This window comes from Pongo pygmaeus, chromosome 20 (assembly GCF_028885625.2).
Source record: "Pongo pygmaeus isolate AG05252 chromosome 20, NHGRI_mPonPyg2-v2.0_pri, whole genome shotgun sequence".
NCBI classification, from domain to species: Eukaryota; Metazoa; Chordata; class Mammalia; order Primates; family Hominidae; genus Pongo; species Pongo pygmaeus.
This window is the reverse complement of record NC_072393.2, coordinates 7,073,932-7,094,784: the sequence shown is the minus strand read 5'-3', so window position 1 is coordinate 7,094,784 and position 20,853 is coordinate 7,073,932. Positions and strand designations below refer to the sequence as shown.

General features: G+C 48.3%; 1 long non-coding RNA gene across 1 annotated transcript; it reads left to right on the top strand.

The window, feature by feature from the left end:
• The first annotated feature begins 9,036 nt into the window (after positions 1-9,036).
• LOC134738833 (uncharacterized) lies at positions 9,037-19,978 on the top strand. The gene is made up of 3 exons (XR_010124969.1): positions 9,037-12,556; positions 16,150-16,224; positions 19,337-19,978. It is a non-coding gene; the product is annotated as an uncharacterized LOC134738833 (long non-coding RNA).
• The last annotated feature ends 875 nt before the right edge of the window (positions 19,979-20,853 follow it).

Sequence of the window (20,853 nt, the reverse complement as noted above, 5' to 3'; positions counted from 1 at the left end):
TCTTCAAAGTACTCCACAAAAGAGGGAAGCAATACTTTTAATAGGGCTGACATAGTTGGTGGGTGGTTTAGACTATGAGTCCATGGTCTAATGTTCTCAACTGTTGATCTCCAGCCTCCTTGGAGGCTGCTGACCCATTTCCTGAAGCATAACCCCAGGAGTGGCAGGCCACTGTGTTGGACTCACTGTAGTGGATTCTGTAGTGGATGCTGTAGTGGATGTGGTGATTGCTGTGGTGGATCCATGATGCTGTAGTGGAGGTAGCAGATGCTGTAGTGGAGGTAGTGGATGCTGTAGTGGAGGTAGTGGATGCTGCAGTGAAGGTAGTGGATGCTCTAGTGGATGCTGTAGTCGAGGCAGTGGACGATGTAGTCGAGGTAGTGGATGCTCTAATGGATGCTGTAGCAGAGGTAGTGGATGCTGTAGCGGAGGTAGTGGATGCTGTAGCGGAGGTAGTAGATGCTGTAGTGGAGGTAGTAGATGCTGTAGCGGAGGTAGTGGATGCTCTAGTGGAGGTAGTAGATGCTGTAGCGGAGGTAGTGGATGCTCTAGTGGAGGTAGTAGATGCTGTAGTGGAGGTAGTAGATGCTGTAAGTGAAGGTAGTGGATGCTGTAGTGGAGGTAGTGGATGCACTAGTGGATGCTGTAGTCAAGGCAGTGGATGATGTAGTCGAGGTAGTGGATGCTCTAGTGGATGCTGTAGCAGAGGTAGTGGATGCTGTAGTGGAGATAGTAGATGTTGTAGTGAAGGTAGTGAAGGTAGTGGATGCTTTATGGAGATAGCAGATGTTGTAGTGAAGGTAGTGAAGGTAGTGGATGTTGTAGTGGAGGTAGTGGATGCTCTAGTGGAGGTAGTGGATGCTGTAGTGGAGATAGTAGATGTTGTAGTGAAGGTAGTGAAGGTAGTGGATGTTGTAGTGGAGGTAGTGGATGTTGTAGTGGATGCTGTAGCAGAGGTAGTGGATGCTGTAGTGGAGATAGTAGATGTTGTAGTGAAGGTAGTGAAGGTAGTGGATGCTTTATGGAGATAGCAGATGTTGTAGTGAAGGTAGTGAAGGTAGTGGATATTGTAGTGGAGGTAGTGGATGTTGTAGTGGAGGTAGTGGATGCTGTAGTGGAGATAGTGGATGCTCTAGTGGAGATAGTAGATGTTGTAGTGGAGGTAGTGGATGCCGTAGTGGAGGTAGTAGATGCTGTAGTGGAGGTAGTGGATAATGTAGTCAAGGTAGTGGATGCTCTAGTGGATGCTGTAGCAGAGGTAGTGGATGCCGTAGTGGAGGTAGTGGATGCTCTAGTGGAGGCAGTGGATGTTGACTTGGAGGTAGTGGATGCTCTAGTGGAGGTAGTGGATGCTCTAGTGGAGGTAGTGGATGCTGTAGTGGAGGTAGTGGATGCTGTAGTGGAGGTAGTGGATGCTCTAGTGGAGGCAGTGGATGTTGAGGTGGAGGTAGTGGATGCTCTAGTGGATGCTGTAGTGGATGCAGCAAGAGCCATGGCACATCCACTGTCGTGGATGCTGTCGTGCACCACCCAGATCACCTCTTCAGAACCAAGTGCTCACTCTTCCAACTTCCAGGAAAGTTGTCTTATGGGGACGGACAACTGAGTCCCTCTTCTGGAACTTTCCTAGGCTTAAGGGAATTATTTTGTCCAAGGTTATTCCCCCTCCCCAGAGAGCAGCCGCATTTGATGGTTGATGTGGGGTATGACAGGTTGGTCCTCGTGCCTAAACAATGCTATGAATTCAATTGTGCACCCCCAAATATATTGAACTCTTAGTCCCCAGGACCTCAGAATGTGGCCTTATTTGGAAATAGGGTTTTTTTGAGGGGTATTTTTGTTTGTTTGCTTTTGAGATAGAGTTTCACTCTTGTTGCCCAGGCTGGAGTGCAAGGGCGCAATCTCAGCTCACTGAAACCTCCGCCTCCTGGGTTCCAGTGATTCTCCTGCCTCAGCCTCCCAAGTAGCTGGGATTATAGGCATGTGCCACCATGCCCGGCTAATGTTTTATTTCAATAGACAAGATTTCTCCATGATGGGCAGGCTGCTCTCAAACTCCCGACCTCAGGTGACCTGCCCGCCTCGGCCTCCCAAAGTGCTGGGATTACAGGCATGAGCCACCGCACCTGGCCTTATATTCTTTTTTTTTTTTTTTTTTTTTGAGATGGAGTCTCGCCCTTGTTGCCCAGGTTGGAGTGCAGTGGCACGATCTCGGCTCATTGCAACCTCTGCCCTCTGCCTCCTGGGTTCAAGCGATTCTCCTGCCTCAGCCTCCCGAGTAGCTGGGACTACTGGCATGTGCCACCATGCCCGGCTAATTTTTTTTGTGTTTTTAGTAGAGACAGGGTTTTGCCATGTTGGCCAGGCTGGTCTTAAACTGCTGACCTCAAGTGGTCAGCCCACCTTGGCCTCCCAAAGTGCTGTGATTACAGGTGTGTATTCATCTTTTTAAATGTTGTGTAGTAGGACTGTTTTTCAAGATAATTAGCCTGCCATACTGCAGACAAGTCTCCTTGTCTCATATTGATCTTTTTTTTTATGGGCTTCTTCCCAGCTGAGTCAACTTTACATTCCAGAGAAGAAAGTCAAGACCATCAATTATGAAACTTCCATTGCTCACTGTGATCTGTGATCACAAAGAGAGTAGCTCTCTTGTCTGTGGAGTTGAAGAGATTTCCCTTGTTCAAAGTGAGTAATTGTAAATTGCATTCTAGGAGACCAATGTATTGTTCTTAATGGAAGGAGTAAATGCTAATTGGCTCACATGTCTAACTGGTGATTATTGTTTTCAGAAGACGGACATATGTTAGCCATCAGCGCAATCATTTGGAAAAGAGGTTAAAGCCATTGAGGAATGAAAATCATTGAGGAAAAGAGGTTAAAGTCATTGAGCCCGGTTACGGCTGGGCTCCGTGGCTCACACCTGTAATCCCAGCACTTTGGGAGGCCGAGGTGGGTGGATCACCTGGGGTCAGGGGTTTGAGACCATCCTGGCCAACATGGTGAAACCCCATCTCTACTAAAAATACAAAAATTTGTGGCCGGGCACAGTGGCTCACGCCTGTAATCCCAGCACTTTGGGAGGCCGAGGCGGGCGGATCACCTGAGGTCGGGAGTTTGAGATCAGCCTGACCAACATGGAGAAATTCCATCTCTACTAAAAATACGAAAAAAAAAAAAAAATGAGCTGGGCATGGTGGCACATGCCTGTAATTCCAGCTATTTGGGAGGCTGAGGCAGGAGAATCACCTGAACTCGGGAGGTAGAGGTTGTGGTGAGCCGAGATCGCGCCATTGCACTCCAGCCTGGGCAACAAGAGCGAAACTCCATCTCAAAAAAAAAAATTTTGCTGGGTGTGGTGGCAGGTGCCTGTAATCCCAGGTACTCAGGGGGCCTGAGGCAGGAGAGTTGTTTGAACCGGGGAGGCGGAGACTGCAGTGAGCTGAGATCATGCCACTGCACTCCAGCCTGGGCGACAGACCACGACTCCATCTCAAAACAAACAAACAAAAAACAAAAACAAAAAACAAAGTGAATAAATTGTATAGTTGCTCTCTAGGAGACCAATGCATTGTTCTTCACTGAAGGAGTAAATGCTAATTGGCTCACATGTCTAATTGGTGATTATTGTTTTCAGAAGACGGACATCAGGGCAAACATTTGGAAAAGAGCTTGAACCCACTGAGGAATGAAAAGGAGATTATTATGCTGTTTAGCACCAAGATGTGCTACAGTTTCTAAGTTTTACTGTGTTGTGTGTGTTGTGAACAACCAAACCAGCCTGGAAGGTAACTGCTTCCCTTTAAGTCCAATAGGCTGTAACCAGTTTTAAAGGCGAGTTAACACCGCACTCGGATCCCAGTTTCCTTTTAGGCGCCTCCTGTCTATTAGGACCCCCTGTTGTCAGAAGCAATGGAAATACACATCCCTCATATTGATGGCTACACAGAGTTTTCCCATTGTTTTGCTTTTGTTTTGTTGCTATTTTGTAAGTTTCCAAGAATATTCTGGTATACCATCTTGATGCATAGGGTATACAGGGCAGGAGAATTTTCTTTGGCATTTTGTAGCTCTGGGTTTGGGACCTCTGGTTAGATGGCATGTAGCTGAAAGAGAAAGAAACTCCTCTCTTGTAAGCCATTCTGTACCCTACGAAGAATCAGTGTCTGCTGGTGTGAACCCCAAATACCCGAGATAGGTCTCAGTCAATTTAGAAAGTTTATTTTACCAAGGTTAAGGACGTGCCTGTGACACAGCCTCAGGAGGTCCTCATGACATGTGCCCAAGGTGGTCGGGGCACAGCTTGGTTTTGTACATTTTAGGGAGACATGAGCCATCTATTAATATATGTAAAATGTACGTTGGTTCCGTCCAAAAAGGTGGCACAAGTCAAAGCGGGGAGGGGGACTTCCAGGTCATAGGTAAACAAATGGTTGCATTCTTTTTGCCTTGCCTTGCCTTGCACCCCTTCCCTTCCCCTTCCTTTACCCTTCCCTTCCCCTTCCCTTCCCTTCCCCCTCCCCTCCTCTCCCCCTTCCCTTTCCCCTTCCCTCTCCTTTCCCTTCCCCTCCCCTCCCCTTCCCCTTCCCTTTCCCCTTCCCTCTCCTTTCCCTTCCCCTCCCCTCCCCTTCCCCTTCCCTTTCCCCTTCCCTCTCCTTTCCCTTCCCCTCCCCTCCCCTCTCCTTTCCTTTCCTTTCTTGAGACGGAGCCTCATTCTGTCACCCAGGCTGGAGTGCAATGGCACAATCTTGGCTCACTGCAACCTCTGCCTCCCGGGTTCAAGCAATTCTCCTCCCTCAGCCCGAGTAGCTGGGATTACAGGTGTGTGCCAAGAGGCCTGGCTAATTTTTTTGTATTTTTAGTAAAAATGGGGGTTTCACCATGTTGGCCAGGCTGGTCTTGAACTCCTGACCTCAGGTGATTCGCCCACCTTAGCCTCCCAAAGTGCTGGGATTACAGGTGTGAGCCACCACGCTGGCTTTTTTTTTTTTTTTTTTTTTTTTTTTTTTGAGACAGAGTTTCGCTCTTGTTACCCAGGCTGGAGTGCAGTTGCCACGATCTCGACTCACTGCAACCTCCGCCTCCCTGGTTTAAGCAATTCTGCCCTCAGCCTCATGAGTAGCTGGGATTATAGGCGCCCACCACCACGACCAGCTAATTTTTTGTGTTTTTAGTAGAGACAGGGTTTCATCACGTTGGCCAGGCTGGTCTTGAACTCCTGACCTCAGGTGCTCCTCCTGCCTGAGCCTCCCAAAGTGCTGGGATTACAGGCATGAGCAACTGCACCTGGCCTCTTTTGAATTTCTCATTAGCCTTTCACTGAATGCACAATTTACAGGAATAGTCGCTTATGCCTTAGTCTGGCTTTGTGAAACAATAGGAGAGGTCGGGTGCAGTGACTCACACCTGTAATCCCAGCACTTTGGGAGGCCGAGTTGGGCGGATTGCCTGAGGCCAGGAGTTCAAGACCAGCCTGGTCAACATGGTAAAACCCCCTCCCTACAAAAACACAAAAATTACATAGCGCGTGCCTGTAATCCCAGCTACTCAGGAGGCTGAGGCAGGAGAATCGCCTGAATCTAGGAGGCAGAGGTTGCAGTGAGCCGAGATTGTGCTGTTGCACTGCAGCCTGGGCGACAGAGTGAGATTCAATCTCCAAAAAAAAAAAAAGAAAAGAAAAGAAACAATAGGACAGAGGAAGCCATTAGATACACATTGGTCTTATGTGAACAGAGGGATGACAATGAGTTCTGCCTGTCCTTTGTCCACAAGGAATTTCCTCATATGTAAATTGTGAGGGAGGTATGTAGCTTTTTTTTTTTTTTTTAATCTTTGTAGCTATCTTATTTAGGAACAGAATGGAAGGCAGATTTGCCCCATGTAGTTCCCAACTTGACTTTTCCCTTTGGCGTAGTGATTTTGGGGAGAGATTTATTTTCCTTTCACACTGGCTACAAAACACAAAGTACTGCCTTAGTGATTCTTACCCTGGGTTAAATGGAAGAGAAACCATGTTTGTTTGTGGATTTAGGGTGGTGCAATACTGCCATCTTCAGGGCATATTTTGAAATAAAAAAAGGCACTCTAGATGTGTCAGCCATGGGAAAAACGGATGAAAGTTATTAGAAACTCCTCATTCAAAGAGGCCAGGGAGGCTAGACACGGTGGCTCATGCCTATAATCCCAGCACTTTGGGAGGGCGAGGCAGGTGGATCACCTGAGGTCACAAGTTCGAGACCAGCCTGGCCAACATGTTGAAACCCTGTCTCTACTAAACAATACAAAAATTAGCCAGGCATGGTGGCGCGTGCCTGTAACCCCAGCTACTTGGAAGGCTGAGGCAGGAGAATCGCTTGAATCCAGGAGCTGGAGGTTGCAGTGCGCTGAGATGGTGCCACTGCACTCCAGCCTAGACAACAAGAAACTCTGTCTCAAATTAAAAAAAAAAAAGAAAAAAAAGTCCACGGAGACTACAAAATCAAGATAAGGATGTTCTTTTTGATCTTGATTTGGTTCTCTCATTGTCTCTTTCACTCAGCGCGATGGTTAAGGGTACTGATTCTGGAGTGAGACCATCCCATTTAAATCCCTTACCAGCTGTGTAACCTTAGGTAAATTACTTAACCCCTCTGTGCCTTCGTGTCTCAGTTTCCTCATTCATAAAACAGTGTTATCATGCAAGTCCTCCAAAAAGCAAACACCGAAACAGAATTCCAATGCGAGGATAAACAGGTGAGGGGCCAGAAGTTCTCAGCGCAGTTCAGAGAAAGTGTCTGCCAGGCCGATGGGGTGTCCCTATGCAAATATCACCAATGAGCATTCACTGGGGGCAGAGAACATGCAGCTGTTGCCGATGGAGCAGCCCTTGCAGGGGATGGTGGCAGGGCCGAAGCAACAGGACCAGGAGGGCAGAAGGACCTGAAACCACCGGAGAAGTTCATCTTACTCATCAATATAGAGGTGATTTATCAAGGCAGGAGAATTGGAATAGAGAAAGAATTCAAAACATGCACATTGGCCGGGCAAGGCGGCTCATGCCTGTAATCCCAGCACTTTGGGAGGCTGAGGCGGGCGGATCACGAGGTCAGAAGATCGAGACCATCCTGGCTAACACGGTGAAACCCTGTCTCTACTAAAAATACAAAAAATTAGCTGGGCATGGCGGTGGGCGCCTGTAATCCCAGCTACTCGGGAGGCTGAGGCAGGAGAATGGCATGAAGCCGGGAGGCGGAGCTGGCAGTGAGCCGAGATTGCACCACTGCACTCCAGCCTGGGCGACAGAGCGAGACTCCGTCTCAGAAAATACAAACAAACAAACAAACATGCACGGCCGGCTAAATGGGAAACCTGAAAATTTAGAGGCTAGGGTTTTTTAAAGATAGTTTGGTGGGCAGGGAGGCAGGGAACAGGTGCTGCTAATTGGTCCAGGATGCGTGGAAATAAACAGTCCTTGTGTGCTGAGTTTGTTTCTGGGTGGGGGCCACAGGAATCATCTGGTCGTCAGAAATGCAAAAGTCTTTATTTATTTATTTATTTAGACAGAGTCTCTGTTGGGAAAAGGGCTTGTGGGGTGCCTGTATAAACTGGCCATAAAAATATGGGACAATAAGTTGTGGAAAGCCACAAAAGGCTTCTGAGGAGGAAAGCCTCCTAATTGCTATCATGTTCACATGCTCAGAGCAAGACCTGCTCTCTTATCTGTAAACACTGTGTTCAAGGAGAAAGACACTCCTTTGAAACACTGGAATGTGGACAGACGTGCAGGCTCCTAGTGCAGGCTCCCACTAGCTACTCTCCGATAAGTTAAAGATATGCTGTTTGAGCACAAAGGAGAATCATTTAAACCGCTATTGCTATAGATTGCACCTATGACGCACTGCCACCCTTTCACTGTTTCCCCCTGAACATCTGCTTCTTAGATCTAAGTGACTGTACTCAATAATGTGGAGACCAGAGCTCTGAGCCTTTTGCAGCCTCCTACCTAGCATCTGGCCCCCTTGCTCCCCACCTTTACTCTTGTCTCTTCTTAATCCTTTGACGCCACCGGACTTCGAGTACCCTACGGGTGGTGTTGAGGCTGGTCCCCAACAGTCTCTCGCTCCATTGCCCAGGCTGAAGTGCAGTGGCGCAATCTTGGCTCACTGCAACCTCCGCCTCCCAGGTTCAAGCGATTCTCGTGCCTCAGCCTCCTGAGTAGCTGGGATTACAGGCATGCATCACCATGCCTGGCTAATTTTGTATTTTTAGCAGAGATGGGGTTTCACCATGTTGGCCAGGCTGGTCTCAAACTCCTGACCTCAGATGATCCACCCACCTCGGCCTCCCAAAGTGCTGGGATTACAGGCATGAGGCACTGTGCCTAGCCCAAAAGTCTTAAATGACATCTCAAAAGGCCAATCTTAGCTTCTACAATAGTGATGTTATTTACAGGAGTAATTGGAAGGGTTACAAATCTTGTGATCACCTGAGCAAGGGCTGGTTATCCTTAACGAAGTCTACATCTGAGCAGAATTCAGGCCCTGCTCCTAATCCTAACTTGGCGGTCTCTTATTTTTATAAGGCGGTTTAGCTTTAGGAAAGGCTATTATTATTTAAACTGTAACTAAATTTCTCCCAAGGTTAGCTTGGCCCACACCTAGGAATGACCAAGGAGAGTTTGGAGGTTAAAGGCGAGATGGAGTGGGTCAGGTGTCTTTCACTGTCATAATTTTCTCACTGTCATAGTTTTTGCACAGGCAGTTTGAGGCCCTGCAGATGACTCTGGCCATGTTGACAGCTTCGGGCTCAACCATCCACGGCCCTTTCCCCACTGCAGTCCCCTGACCTCCTTTCCCCTGCTCCCAAGAAGATGGGTCCCGGCTCAACTTCAGCGCTTTTCGCCCGCTTAGCTCCTCCCACCCGGCATTGGCTCCTCCCACTTGGCATCAGCTCCTCCGACCCAGCTCCTCCCACCCAGCCTCGGTTACCCTCTCCGCCACCCGCTGGACCTCGGCTTCCAGGGCCATGCCTAGGTTCGCCCGCCCTCAACCCCGCACTTGCTCTCGGCTTCCGCTCTTTCTGCCCAGCTCGGCTCTCCCGCCCGCCCTCGCCCCAGGTGCCACCCTCCTTTCGCTCTCTCTGCCCCGCGACCTCCCGCCCTTGGCGCCGGTGCCACCGCTTTTCGGCCCAGCTCGGATCCTCCCGCCCGGCCTCGGCTACTTCCGCCTCGCCGCGGCTTCCCCCGCCCAGCTTCGGCTTCCTTCGCGCCTGGCTTCGGCTCTTTCCGCCCAGCTTCGGCTTCCCCACCCGTCCTCGACTCGCGTCCCACCATGGCGCTGCGTTTCCCTCTCTGTCTCCGACCTGAAACTTCCCCTCCCTCCGCGCCTGGCCATAGCTCGGCTTCTCCGCCGCCCTTCCTGCTGCTTTTAGGCCCGGCTCGGCTCCTCCCGCCTGGACTTGGCTCCTCCCATTGGCCTTGGCTCTTCCGGTTCCTCTCTGCCGACCTCGGCTCCCACCACCCGTCTTTGGCTCCCCTCGCCCAGCCTTGGCTTCGCCGCCGCTCCTCGGCTCAGTTCGTTCAGTTCGGATTTCTCCGCCCGGCCTCGGTTTTCTCCGATTTCGCTGCTTCAGTTCGGCTCTTTCCGCCTCTCCCCATGGCACCCTGGGCTCGGCGTGGCTCTGGGTCTGGTTGGGTCTTCGTCTTAGTCCGGGGGAGTTGCACTAATTGAGTACCCGTCATTATGATATGGAGGTGCCACTGTCTCCACATCCTGGCCAATCTGTTACCTTTTTAAAAGAAAAAAATTCCTGATCAATGAAAAAGGGAATCTCAATGTATTCCCATTTTTCTTAGGAGAGCCACTTGTATTTCTGTGAACTGTTGTTAGCATTTGCTCCTTTCTCTAATTAACTCTTGGTCTTTCTCTTACTGCTTCGTAGGAGTTCTTGAATACTAACAAATTATTATGAGCAATGTTCAAGCATGGAAATAATTTTTGAAAAAATGTACAGGAACATTCATCAGTAACATTTTACTATACTTTGTCATATACATCTCTGTATCACCCATCAATTCATCTTTTTAAATGCATTTTGAAGTAGGATGCAGATAGCTTACATATCATTAATTAGAGTTCAAAATTTGGGGCTGGAAGATCTAAGGTGGCTCATCCCCTGGCTAGCAATGTGGTGCTGGTGAGTTGGTTACTGGTTACGGGGCTGCTTGAGTCTCCTCATGCCATGGCGGATGGCTTCTCCTAGAGAAGGAGCAATAGAAGAGCAAGGAGGAAGCTTCAGTGTGTCTTATGACCTAGCCTCAGATGTCACATGCAGCAGTGCTGTATTGATCATGTGGGTCATGTATGATTCAATATTGGAGGTGGGGTACACAGGACAGGAATATCAGGTGGCAAGGGTCTTTGGTGAGCATTCTGAAGGCTAGTCAACACACCCACCTTTCCTTCAGACCACCTCTTTTCATCAGCCCGGAATCTCTTTTTTTGTGCTGGAGTGCCTGATCTGATTGTAGCTGTTTGAGGCATCTGGAATTCATGGCCGGGTTTAGAACAACTTGGAAGGTCTCCTTTCCCCCTCTTCTCTTTCTTTTACCCTTCTCCCCTCTCTCTTCCTCTCAGCCTCACCCCCAGCTCTAGTCTTTCTTTGCTTCTAGTGAGCGAGCAGGAGATGCTCTGAGAGTCAACTGGGAATGCAGCTGATAAGGGTCTGCTGGGTGCAGGAAATGTTGGAAGGTTTGCTTGCTGGGCTGTGTCACCTCCTGTATTATGGGAGCTTAGAGTATTTGCCAGCTTGTCAGGACTACCATCGTCTTCCATGTTCTGAGACTGGAGTACCCAACATTCTCCTAGCAGGGGACACTTGGCTTGATAGGGCTCTATCAATGTATATTGTGAGGGTAGAGATATTCATATTGCAAGGGGAGGCTGCAAGAGTTGCCTGCTGGGGTTAAGATTATTCCTTGTGTTTGGGATAAAGGAGGGGTCACCGCATGGGCAGTCAACTCATGTTGGGGGAGACAGGGGATTTGCATTCTGGGCTCCCCTTCTCATTTATGTTAAGGGTGTTGCTTGCTGATGCTTCTAACAACTCTTACTTTGGGATAGTGGGAAGAGAGTTAGTTTTCTGGGGTATGAGTTTGTCACTTACATTGTAGAATCTGGGGGGCTGCCTGTTGAGATTCTGACCATTGCTTGTTTTGGGTGTCATTGCTGGGGATACTTATTTGTAGTCTTGGGAAGACAACGGATGCATGTTGCAGCGGTATTGGTTAAGAATGGTGGCATTTGCTGGAGTTCTTTTTTTTTTTTTTTTTTTGAGACGGAATCTTGCCCTGTCTCCCAGGCTTGAGTGCAGTGGTGCAATGTTGGCTCACTGCAACCTCTGCCTCCCGGGTTCAAGTGATTCCCCTGCCTCAGTCTCCCGAGTAGCTGGGAATACAGGCACATGTCACCACGCCTGGCTAATTTTTGTATTTTTAGTAGAGACAGGGTTTCACCATATTGGTCAGGCTGGTCTCGAACTCCTGACCTCGTGATCCACCTGCCTCGGCCTCCCAAAGTGCTGGGATTACAGGTGTGAGCTACCGCACCCGGCCTGGAGTTCCTTTCTTGAGTGTGTAGAGGATTGAGGGTTGATTGGTTTTTGGAGTTTCCATCATCATTAATGTAGGAACGATACGGGGAATCACTTGGCGAAGCTTTCGTTGTCTCTGATGTTGGAGGTAACTGGAGGGCCAGTGCCTGGGGCTTCCATTTTTTTCTAGTGTTGAAGGGTCAAGAGCATTTATCAGATAGAGGCCTTACTGTGTATTGTTTGGGGAGAGGATGGAGGGATTATTGGATGGGGTTCCACTTATCTCTAGTTGGGGAGGGTCATATTCTGGGTCTCCCCTTGCCTGTACTGTTGGTATAGACTGGGTAGGCCATTGGGCTTGGAGTCCCCATTCTTTAGTGTTGAGGGGCATCTGAATGGGTCATTTCAGGGACTTCTGTTATAGTTTTGGATGTGACTGAGGGGTGCTTGCTGGAGTAGTTTTGGGATGATGGAGGTCTTCATGTTTGGACTCCATCTTTTGTGTTTGTAAGTGATTGAGGGGTGGAGATCTGACATCCTGTTGCCTTTTGTTTTGGGGGTGACTGGTGGTTACCTGCTAGGGCTTCTGTCAGCTCTACTGCTGTATGCAGATTGTGAGAATCACTTGCTGGGGCTTCCATAATCTCTAGTCTTAGGGGGACTGGGAAATGGCTTGCAATGCCTTCTATTATCTCTAGTTTTAAGGGACCAGTTCAATGTGATTTAAAACTCTTTTTATTTGAAAAAAAAAAAAATTAGGGCTGGGCGTGTTGGCTCACGCCTATAATCCTAACACTTTTGGGAGGCCAAGGCAGATGGATCACTTGAGGTCAGGAGTTCGAGACCAGCCTGGCCACCATGGCAAAACCCCGTCTCTACTAAAAATACAAAAATTAGCCGGGAGTGGTGGTGCACGCCTGTAGTCGCAGCTACTCGGAGGCTGAGGCAAGAGAATCGCTTGAACCCAGGAGGCGGAAGTTGCAGTGAGGTGAGTGTGGGCAACAGAGTGAGACTCCGTCTCAAAAAAAAAAAAAAAAAAGATTTAGATGTATAAAAGTGTTAAAACTATACAGGCTTGATTTATACAGTCAATATTTATTTGTATTTACTCACATTTTATCTTTCCTGATTATCCTTATATATTTCTGGAGTTGTTTCCACATGGAATAATTTTCCTCCAGCCCCAAAACTTTCCTTCTTTCTTTCTCCTTCCTTCCTTCCCTTCCTTCCTTCCTTCCCTCCTTCCTTCCTTCCTTTTTTTTTCTTTCGAGACAGAGTCTCGCTCCATCGCCCAGGCTGGAAAGCAACGGTGCGATCTCGGCTCACTGCAACCTGCACCTCCTGGGTTCAAGTGATTCTCCTGCCTCAGCCTCCCAAGTAGCTGGGATTATAGGCACCCGCCACTATGCCCAGCTAATTTTTTTTTTTTGTAGTTTTAGCAGAGATGGGGTTTCGCCATGTTGGCCAGCCTTGTCTCGAACTCCTGACCTCAGGTGATACACCTGCCTCAGCCTCCCAAAGTGCTGGGATTATAGGTGTGAGCCACCGTGCCTGGCCCAAAACTTTCTTTAATGTTTCTTGAAGTGCAGCTCCGCTGGTGATGAACTATGTTGTTGCTGAAACACCAGGGGTTCAATCTAGGTCCTGCTGCTCACCACTGCACAGAAAGCCTATCGCTGAGACAATGAGTATTGCCAAGGAAGAAGGCTTTAATCAGCTGCTGCAGCTGAAGAGATGGGAGAACAATCTCAAATCCATCTCCCTGACCAACTAAAATTTGAGGTTTATATAGCAGGGAAGAAATGTTACCATGTGTGGGAATACAGGAATTAGGGAAGGGTAAGGAAGAGGAGTTGGTCAACAGGAAGCAGGTGGTCAGTTAGGCAATCACGATGGGTGATGGGTCTGATGTCTCACTGTACAAATGCAGTATTCTAGTGAGTTTCAGCTCCTAGATACTATCTGGGAGGCCTGATGGTTGGTTTCCTGAGAAAGGAACTCAGATAAGATAAATGTAACTTTCTTAAGTTTTAAGATTGGGAAGATCAATTTGTTTATTCAAGGAAACCATAAACATCAGCAATATGGGAAAATTGGGCCAGTTTCACTTTCAGGTATTTAAAAGAAAAATCTATTGGATTTTGGATATTAATTCTTGTCCTTCACTTGGTGGTAAATTCATGTCCCTACATGAGATACAAAGGAGCCTGGGTGCGGTGGCTCACGCCTGTAATCCTAGCACTTTGGGAGGCCAAGGCGGGCGGATCACAAGGTCAAGAATTCAAGACCAGCCTGGCCAACATAGTGAAACCCCATCTCTACTAAAAATACAAAAATTAGCCAGGTGTGGTGGCATGCACCTGTAGTCCCAGCTACTCGGGAGGCTGAAGCAGGAGAATCGCTTGAATCCGGGAGGCGGAGGTTGTAGTGAGCAGAGATGGCGCCATTGCACTCCAGCCTGGGTGACAGAGCGAGACTCTATCTCAAAAAAAAAAAAAAAAAAAAAAAAGAGATACAAAGGAAGCTACTGTTGGGATAATGTCATTGGTCATATTCCCATCAGAAACCTTAAGCTTTGGCCACAACCAGGACTCTTCATATAAAATGGTGATGGTGGTGGTGATGGTGGTGGTGGGGAACCAGGGAAAAAGTGGAAAAAATTAAAGATTTTTTTAAAAACCAAACCCAAAGCATAGCTGTCTTCTATTCCTGCTTTGGGACCTGGTCTTCAGGACTGAATTTAATTCTTCCACATCCATTCCACATTCTGCTTTCTCTCTGCCAGTCCCTTATCTGAATGGATTTTTATTTTTATTTTTATTTTTATTTTTTTTGAGATGGAGTCTCACTCTGTCGCCCAGGCTGTAGTGCAGTGGCATGATCTCGGCTCACTGAAAGCTCCGCCTCCCAGGTTCACACCATTCTCCTGCCTCAGCCTCCCGAGTAGCTGTGACTACAGGCGCCCACCACCATGCCCAGCTAATTTTTTGTATTTTTAGTAGAGACGGGGTTTCACCGTGTTAGCCAGGATGGTCTCAATCTTCTGAGACCGGCCCTGAATGGATTCTTTACCCTGATAGAGTGATCTTACCTCGGGTCAGGTTTTCTGGGAACAGATTTTGTGCTGGCAATTTTTTGTTTATTAGATAAAACTCCTGGGAACAACATCTTTAAAGGCATGTGAGAAGTGGAGGGGACAGATGAGGCTGACATGTAACTTGTCAACTGAGGCTGCCATTGATCCCACAGGGAGTTCTGGTGCTGGGGTTGCCCTTCAGGGGTGTCCTACATTGAAACAAAGGCACTGGACCTTTGTACCCCCTACATCAACCAGTCATTGGAAGTAGGCAACCCCTGGAGAGAGAGCATAATCTTCGGTTGGGCACTTTCCTCTGGGCCTTGGGGAGTTCCCAGAGAGGATAGCAGCATCACCATCATCAGGCAACACTTCCAGCAGCTAGGGGAGTGCCTTAGTCTTTTCTTTTTTCTAGACGGAGTCTTGCTTTGTCACCAGGCTGGCGTGCAGTGGCACGATCTCAGCTCACTGCAACCTCCGCCTCCCAGGTTCAAGCGATTCTCCAGCCTCAGCCTCCTGAGTAGCTGGGACTACAGGCACGCGCCACCACGCCCAGCTAATTTTTTTTTTTTTTTGAGACGGAGTCTTGCTCTGTCACCCAGGCTGGAGTGCAGTGGTGCAATCTCGGCTCACTGCAAGCTCCACCTTCCAGGTTCACGCCATTCTCCTGCCTCAGCCTCTCGAGTAGCTGGGACTACAGGTGCCCGCCACCACGCCCGGCTAATTTTTTGTATTTTTAGTAGAGATGGGATTTCACTGTGTTAGGCAGGATGGGCTTGATCTCCTGACCTCGTGATCCGCCCGCCTCGGCCTCCCAAAGTGCTGGGATTACAGGCATGCCCAGCTAATTTTTGTAGTTTTAGTAGAGACGGGGTTGCACCATGTTGGCCAGGATGGTCTTGATCTCTTGACCTCGTGATCCACCTGCCTCGGCCTCCCAAAGTGTTGGGATTACAGGCGTGAGTCACCACGCCTGGCCTGAGTGCCTTAGTCTTGAAGGAAGAATCTGGGAAATATGCCACTGAAACCATGCCTAAAGTGTTAAAGCAAAGACTAGCAGAAATTCTTGATGTGTCGGGAATTGGTTCCTTCTGGTGGGTTTGTGGTCTCCCTGACTTCAAGAAAGAAGCCGTGGACCTTCACTCTTAAAGATGGCACGGACCCAAAGAGTGAGCGGTAGCAAGGATTACTGTGAAGAGCAAAAGAACAAAGCTTCCACAGCTTGGAAGGGGACCCGAGCTGGTTGCCGCTGCTGGCTGGGGTGGCCAGCTCTTATTCCCTTATTGACCCCTCCCATGTTCTGTTTCTATCCTATCAGAGTGCCCTTTTTTCAATCCTCCCTGCAAATGGCTGCTTTTAGGATCCTGCTGATTGGTGTGTTTTACCGACTGCTGATTGGTGCATTTTACAATCTTCTTGCTAGCTACAGAGCGCTCACTGGTGTGGTTTACAATCCTAGCTACAGAGTGCTGATTGGTGTGTTTTACAATTCTCTTGTAAAACAGGAAAGTTCTCCAAGTCCCCACTCGACCCAGGAAGTCCAGCTGGCTTCACCTCTCTTTGAGTTTGCAGGATGGCAGGTAAAAAAAGAAACAACTTGCTAAAACGCTGAAACTGCCTCCACTTGTAACAAAACTGCCTAAAATCTGTGAGAACCAATATGGCGAAATGGAATTTGTGCAGAATGAGCTTGCTGACGTCACAGTGCAAATTTCCACCGCGTGTTTCATACAAACTCCCTTGAGTTAGTATGACTTTGTGCATGGAACCCATGAGGAGGCATGAAGAGACCATTGCACCTGCCTGAGGACTTAACAGACCTTTCCTCCCACCAATCGCCCGCTAATCCCAGAATCCACGCCCTACACCTTTTCTAAGAAAATTACTGCCTTAAAGTCAGCATAAGACAAATTTGAGCTGGACTCCTGTCTCGTTAACTTGCAATACAAACCTTTCCTTTTCTCAAAAATCTGATGTCATAGTATTGGCTTCTAGCACATTGGGTGAAGAGCTCTTTTGCTGGGTAGTGCCACCACTGTATCTACTGTGGTCCACCATGTGTGCCACTCAGATACCCTTGATTCTTTTTATTTTGTTTTTGAGACAGAGTCTCCCTCTGTTGCTCAGGCTGGAGTGCAGTGGTGCCATCTTGGCTCACTGCAACCTCTGCCTCCTGAGTTCAAGTGATTCTCCTGCCTCAGCCTCTGGAATAGCTGGGACTATAGGCGTGTGCCACCACACCCGGCTATTTTTTGTATTTTTAGTAGAAATGAGGTTTCACCATGTTGGCCAGGCTGGTCTCGAACTCCTAACCTCAAGTGATCTGCCCACCTCTGCCTCCCAAAGTGTTGGGATTACAGGCGTGAGCCACTGCACCCGGCCCCAGGATTCTTAAAGTAAGGGCCCTCAGGATCCAGGTTGGTCCCGTTGCCTGGAGAAACTGACAAGAGGAAGATCAGTGGGACAAACTGTAGACAGCCCTTTCTACCTGAACAAGTCTCAGAGATGCAACTGATGCTTATCACACTCCTTTACTTGCACCTTCTAGATTCCCTTTACCCTTGACTAGGGTGAAAATTCTAGATTTCCTTCTTACCTAGATCCTACTGGTCTAGGTGGCTTACCTGGAGAGCTGCTCCAGATCCTCATGCCTACGGGATCTTCAGGACATAGCTGGTAAAATTTTTTTCTTATTTTGGAGATGGAGTCTCGCTCTGTTGCCCAGGCTGGAGTGCAGTGGCACGATCTCGGCTCACTGCAAGCTCCGCCTTCTGGGTTCACCCCGTTCTCCTGCCTCAGCCTCCCAAGTAGCTGGGACTACAGGCGCCTGCCACCACACCTGGATAATTTTTTTGTATTTTTGGTAGAGACAGGGTTTCACCGTGTTAGCCAGGATGGTCTCGATCTCCTCACCTTGTGATGCGCCCACCTCGGCCTCCCAAAGTGCTGGGATTACAAGCGTGAGCCACTGCGCCTGGCCAAAATTTTTTTATCTTTAAAATTGGGGAAAGAATAGCAAGAGACATCCCAATGGATTCCCTGAATGCCAAATGTTTTCCTCCCTGCACTCATCATGTAAGCAGCCTCAGATTCTATGGATGATAGCATTAATTACCTCAGTCAGTATGGTGACTTCTTTCCCTTGTGTGCTGGTCTCATAGAAGTCACAGTTTAGGCCGGGTGCGGTGGCTCAAGCCTGTAATCCCAGCACTTTGGGAGGCCGAGGCGGGCAGATCACAAGGTCAGGAGATCGAGACCATCCTGGCTAACACGGTGAAACCCCGTCCCTACTAAAAATACAAAAAATTAGCCGGGCGTGGTGGCAGGCGCCTGTAGTCCCAGCTAGGAGGCTGAGGCAGGAGAATGGCATGAACCCAGGAGGCGGAGCTTGCAGTGAGCCAAGATTGCGCCACTGCACTCCAGCCTGGACGACACAGCAAGACTCCATCTCAAAAAAAAAAAAAAAAAAAGTCACAGTTTAACATCTGATGAGACTCTTACTGTGTCTCTTGGTGGAAGTGTTCCCCTCTGGGAACCAAGCCCTTTAGGTTATTTCTCTTTTTTCTTTTTTTTTAGACAGAGTCTTGCTCTGTCACCCAGGCTAGACTGCAGTGGCGCAATCTCAGCTCACTGCAATCTCCACCTCCCGAGTTCAAGCGATTCTCCTGTCTCAGCCTCCTGAGTAGCTGGAATTACAGGCGCCCACCACTGTGCCTGGCTAATTTTGTATTTTTAGTAGAGACGGGGTTTCACCATGTTGGCCAGGCTGGTCTCAAACTCCTGACCTCATGATCCACCCACCTCGGCCTCCCAAAGTGCTGGGATTACAGGGGTGAGCCACTGCGCCCAGCCAGGTTAATTATTTCTTGTGCTTTCCTCCCCAGTGGCTCTATCCCTCATCCTGTGCAGGAAACACTGGTGTTGGCAACTATGTTAGGCTTCATCGGGGAGTATCAATGCATGGACACCACCCCAGGGTAGCAGAGCAACTGATAGAATTCCTGGGCTTGGATACGAACTTTCCAATCCAGGTGATGGGCATGAGTAGATTCTAAGAAGCAAAAGGAGTGACCAATACTGGGTATCTTCCATTCGCCCCAGCAGATCCACCTCCTCTACCCTGCTGTACTTGGGATGATTAGTTACTATGAATGATATCAACGAACTCCCTTATCTTATTGGCTTTTGGTTGAGTTTGGCAAATGGGGAACCCAAATATGATGTAAGAATGAAGGACAAGGAGGGCTGGCCGTGGCTATTTCTTTCTTTTTTTTTTTTTGAGATGGAATCTCACTCTGTCACCCAGGCGGGAGTGCAATGGCATGATCTCGGCTCACTGCAACCTCCACCTCCCGGGTTCAAGCAATTCTCCTGCCTCAGCCTCCCGAATAGCTGGGACTACAGGTGCATGCCACCACACCCGGCTGATTTTTGTATTTTCAGTTGAGAATGGGTTTCATCATGTTGGCCAGGTTGGTCTTGAACTCCTGATCTCAAGTGATCCACCCACCTCGGCCTCTCAAAGTGCCAGAATTATAGGTGTGAGCCACTGTGCCCGGCCGACCCTTACTATTTCTTGCAGAACTCGAGGCTGGATGTTGCCCCTCACTGACCTCCTGTCAGCTCCTGGAATGCAGCCCTCTCCTCGCTTGAACAACAACTTGCAGTTGTTCTCTTCCTTTGTCCCTTCAGGCTTATGGGTGTCCTATGATCTGCCATTTGTTTGGAAGCTGGAGAACCAAGAAAGCTGGTAGTCTTGCTCCAGTCCAAGTTCAAAGACCTGAAAACAGGGGAGCCAACAGTGTAAACCCCAGTGTGAAGTCCAAAGGCTTGAGAACCGGGAGGGCCAATGGTGTAAGTTGCGAGTCTGAGTCTGAAGGCTGGAGAACCAGAAGCACCCATATCTGAGGTGGGGAGAAGACCGATGTTCCATTTCAAGTACCTTTTGTGGTTTCCCTACATCCTGTTCACAATTCTGTGAGTAGTCCCTTGATATAAACTGCGCTTGAATCATCCCAGTTGACGTGTGTGTCAACTGTTTCCTGCTGGGGCTCTTGATATTCCAACTTCCTGAACATGTAAGGAAAAGCCCTAACAATGACCTACAAAGCCCCACAAGATCAGGATCTGCATCTCCGATTATCCTCTAATCCCTGAATCCCTATTTTACCTGAGTCATACTGGCCTCTGTGCTGTGGGTCTTTGCATGCCAACAGTGCTCTTGCCACAGAAATTCACATGACTCAAGTTCCTACTCAAGTCTGTCCTCAAATGCACCTTAACTGGGGGCCTTTCCCTTCCTATACTATATAAAATGGCAAGTCCCCGGCCCTCCATAACTCTCTCACAATGCTTTATTTGTCTGCACAACATGAATATTGTTGATTTTTTTTCCTTTTTTTTTTTTTTTGAGATGGAGTCTTGCTCTGTTGCCCAGGCTGGAGTGCAGTGGCGCGATCTTGGCTCACTGCAACCTCCACCTCCCACGATGAAGCGATTCTCCTGCCTCAGCCTCCTGATTAGCTGAGATTACAGGTGCGCACCAACACACCCAGCTAATTTTTTTGTATTTTTAGTAGAGATGGGGTTTCACCATGTTGGTCAGGCCGGTCTCCAACTCCTGACCTCATGTTCTGCCCCAGCCTCCCAAAGTATTGGAATTACAGGCGTGAGTCACAGCGCCCAGCCATGTTGTTGATTTTTCTATAATTCACCCCTCCCCGTTAGGATGTAAGTGCCTCAATGACAAAACTTGAGTTTCATTCACTGCTCTAGACATGGCATCTCAAACAGTGCTTAGCCACATGGAATGTACTCAATAAACAGGCTAGTGGTTATGAGAATGAACTGTCTGGATTCCAATCTGTGCTCTACCACTTACTAGCTGGTGAACTCAGGCAAGCAACCTAAACATTTCCATGCCAGTTTTCCCATCTGTAAGTTGGAGATAATAACAGCACATAGTTGCAAGCTTATAGTGAGTACGCAGTTAATATTTATGAGGCACTTTGAAGAGTGCCTGGTCTCTAGGATGGGCTAGTGAAATGTTTGATCTCTTTTTGTTAATATATTTTAATATTACAATTATTTGGTATGAAAAGGTATGGCCCCTACTGAAAATAAATAAATTCATAAGAAAATATCTAAACCTCTACGCACCTAGTTACATTACACATAAACATATGTAAAGCAAAAATGACAGAATTACA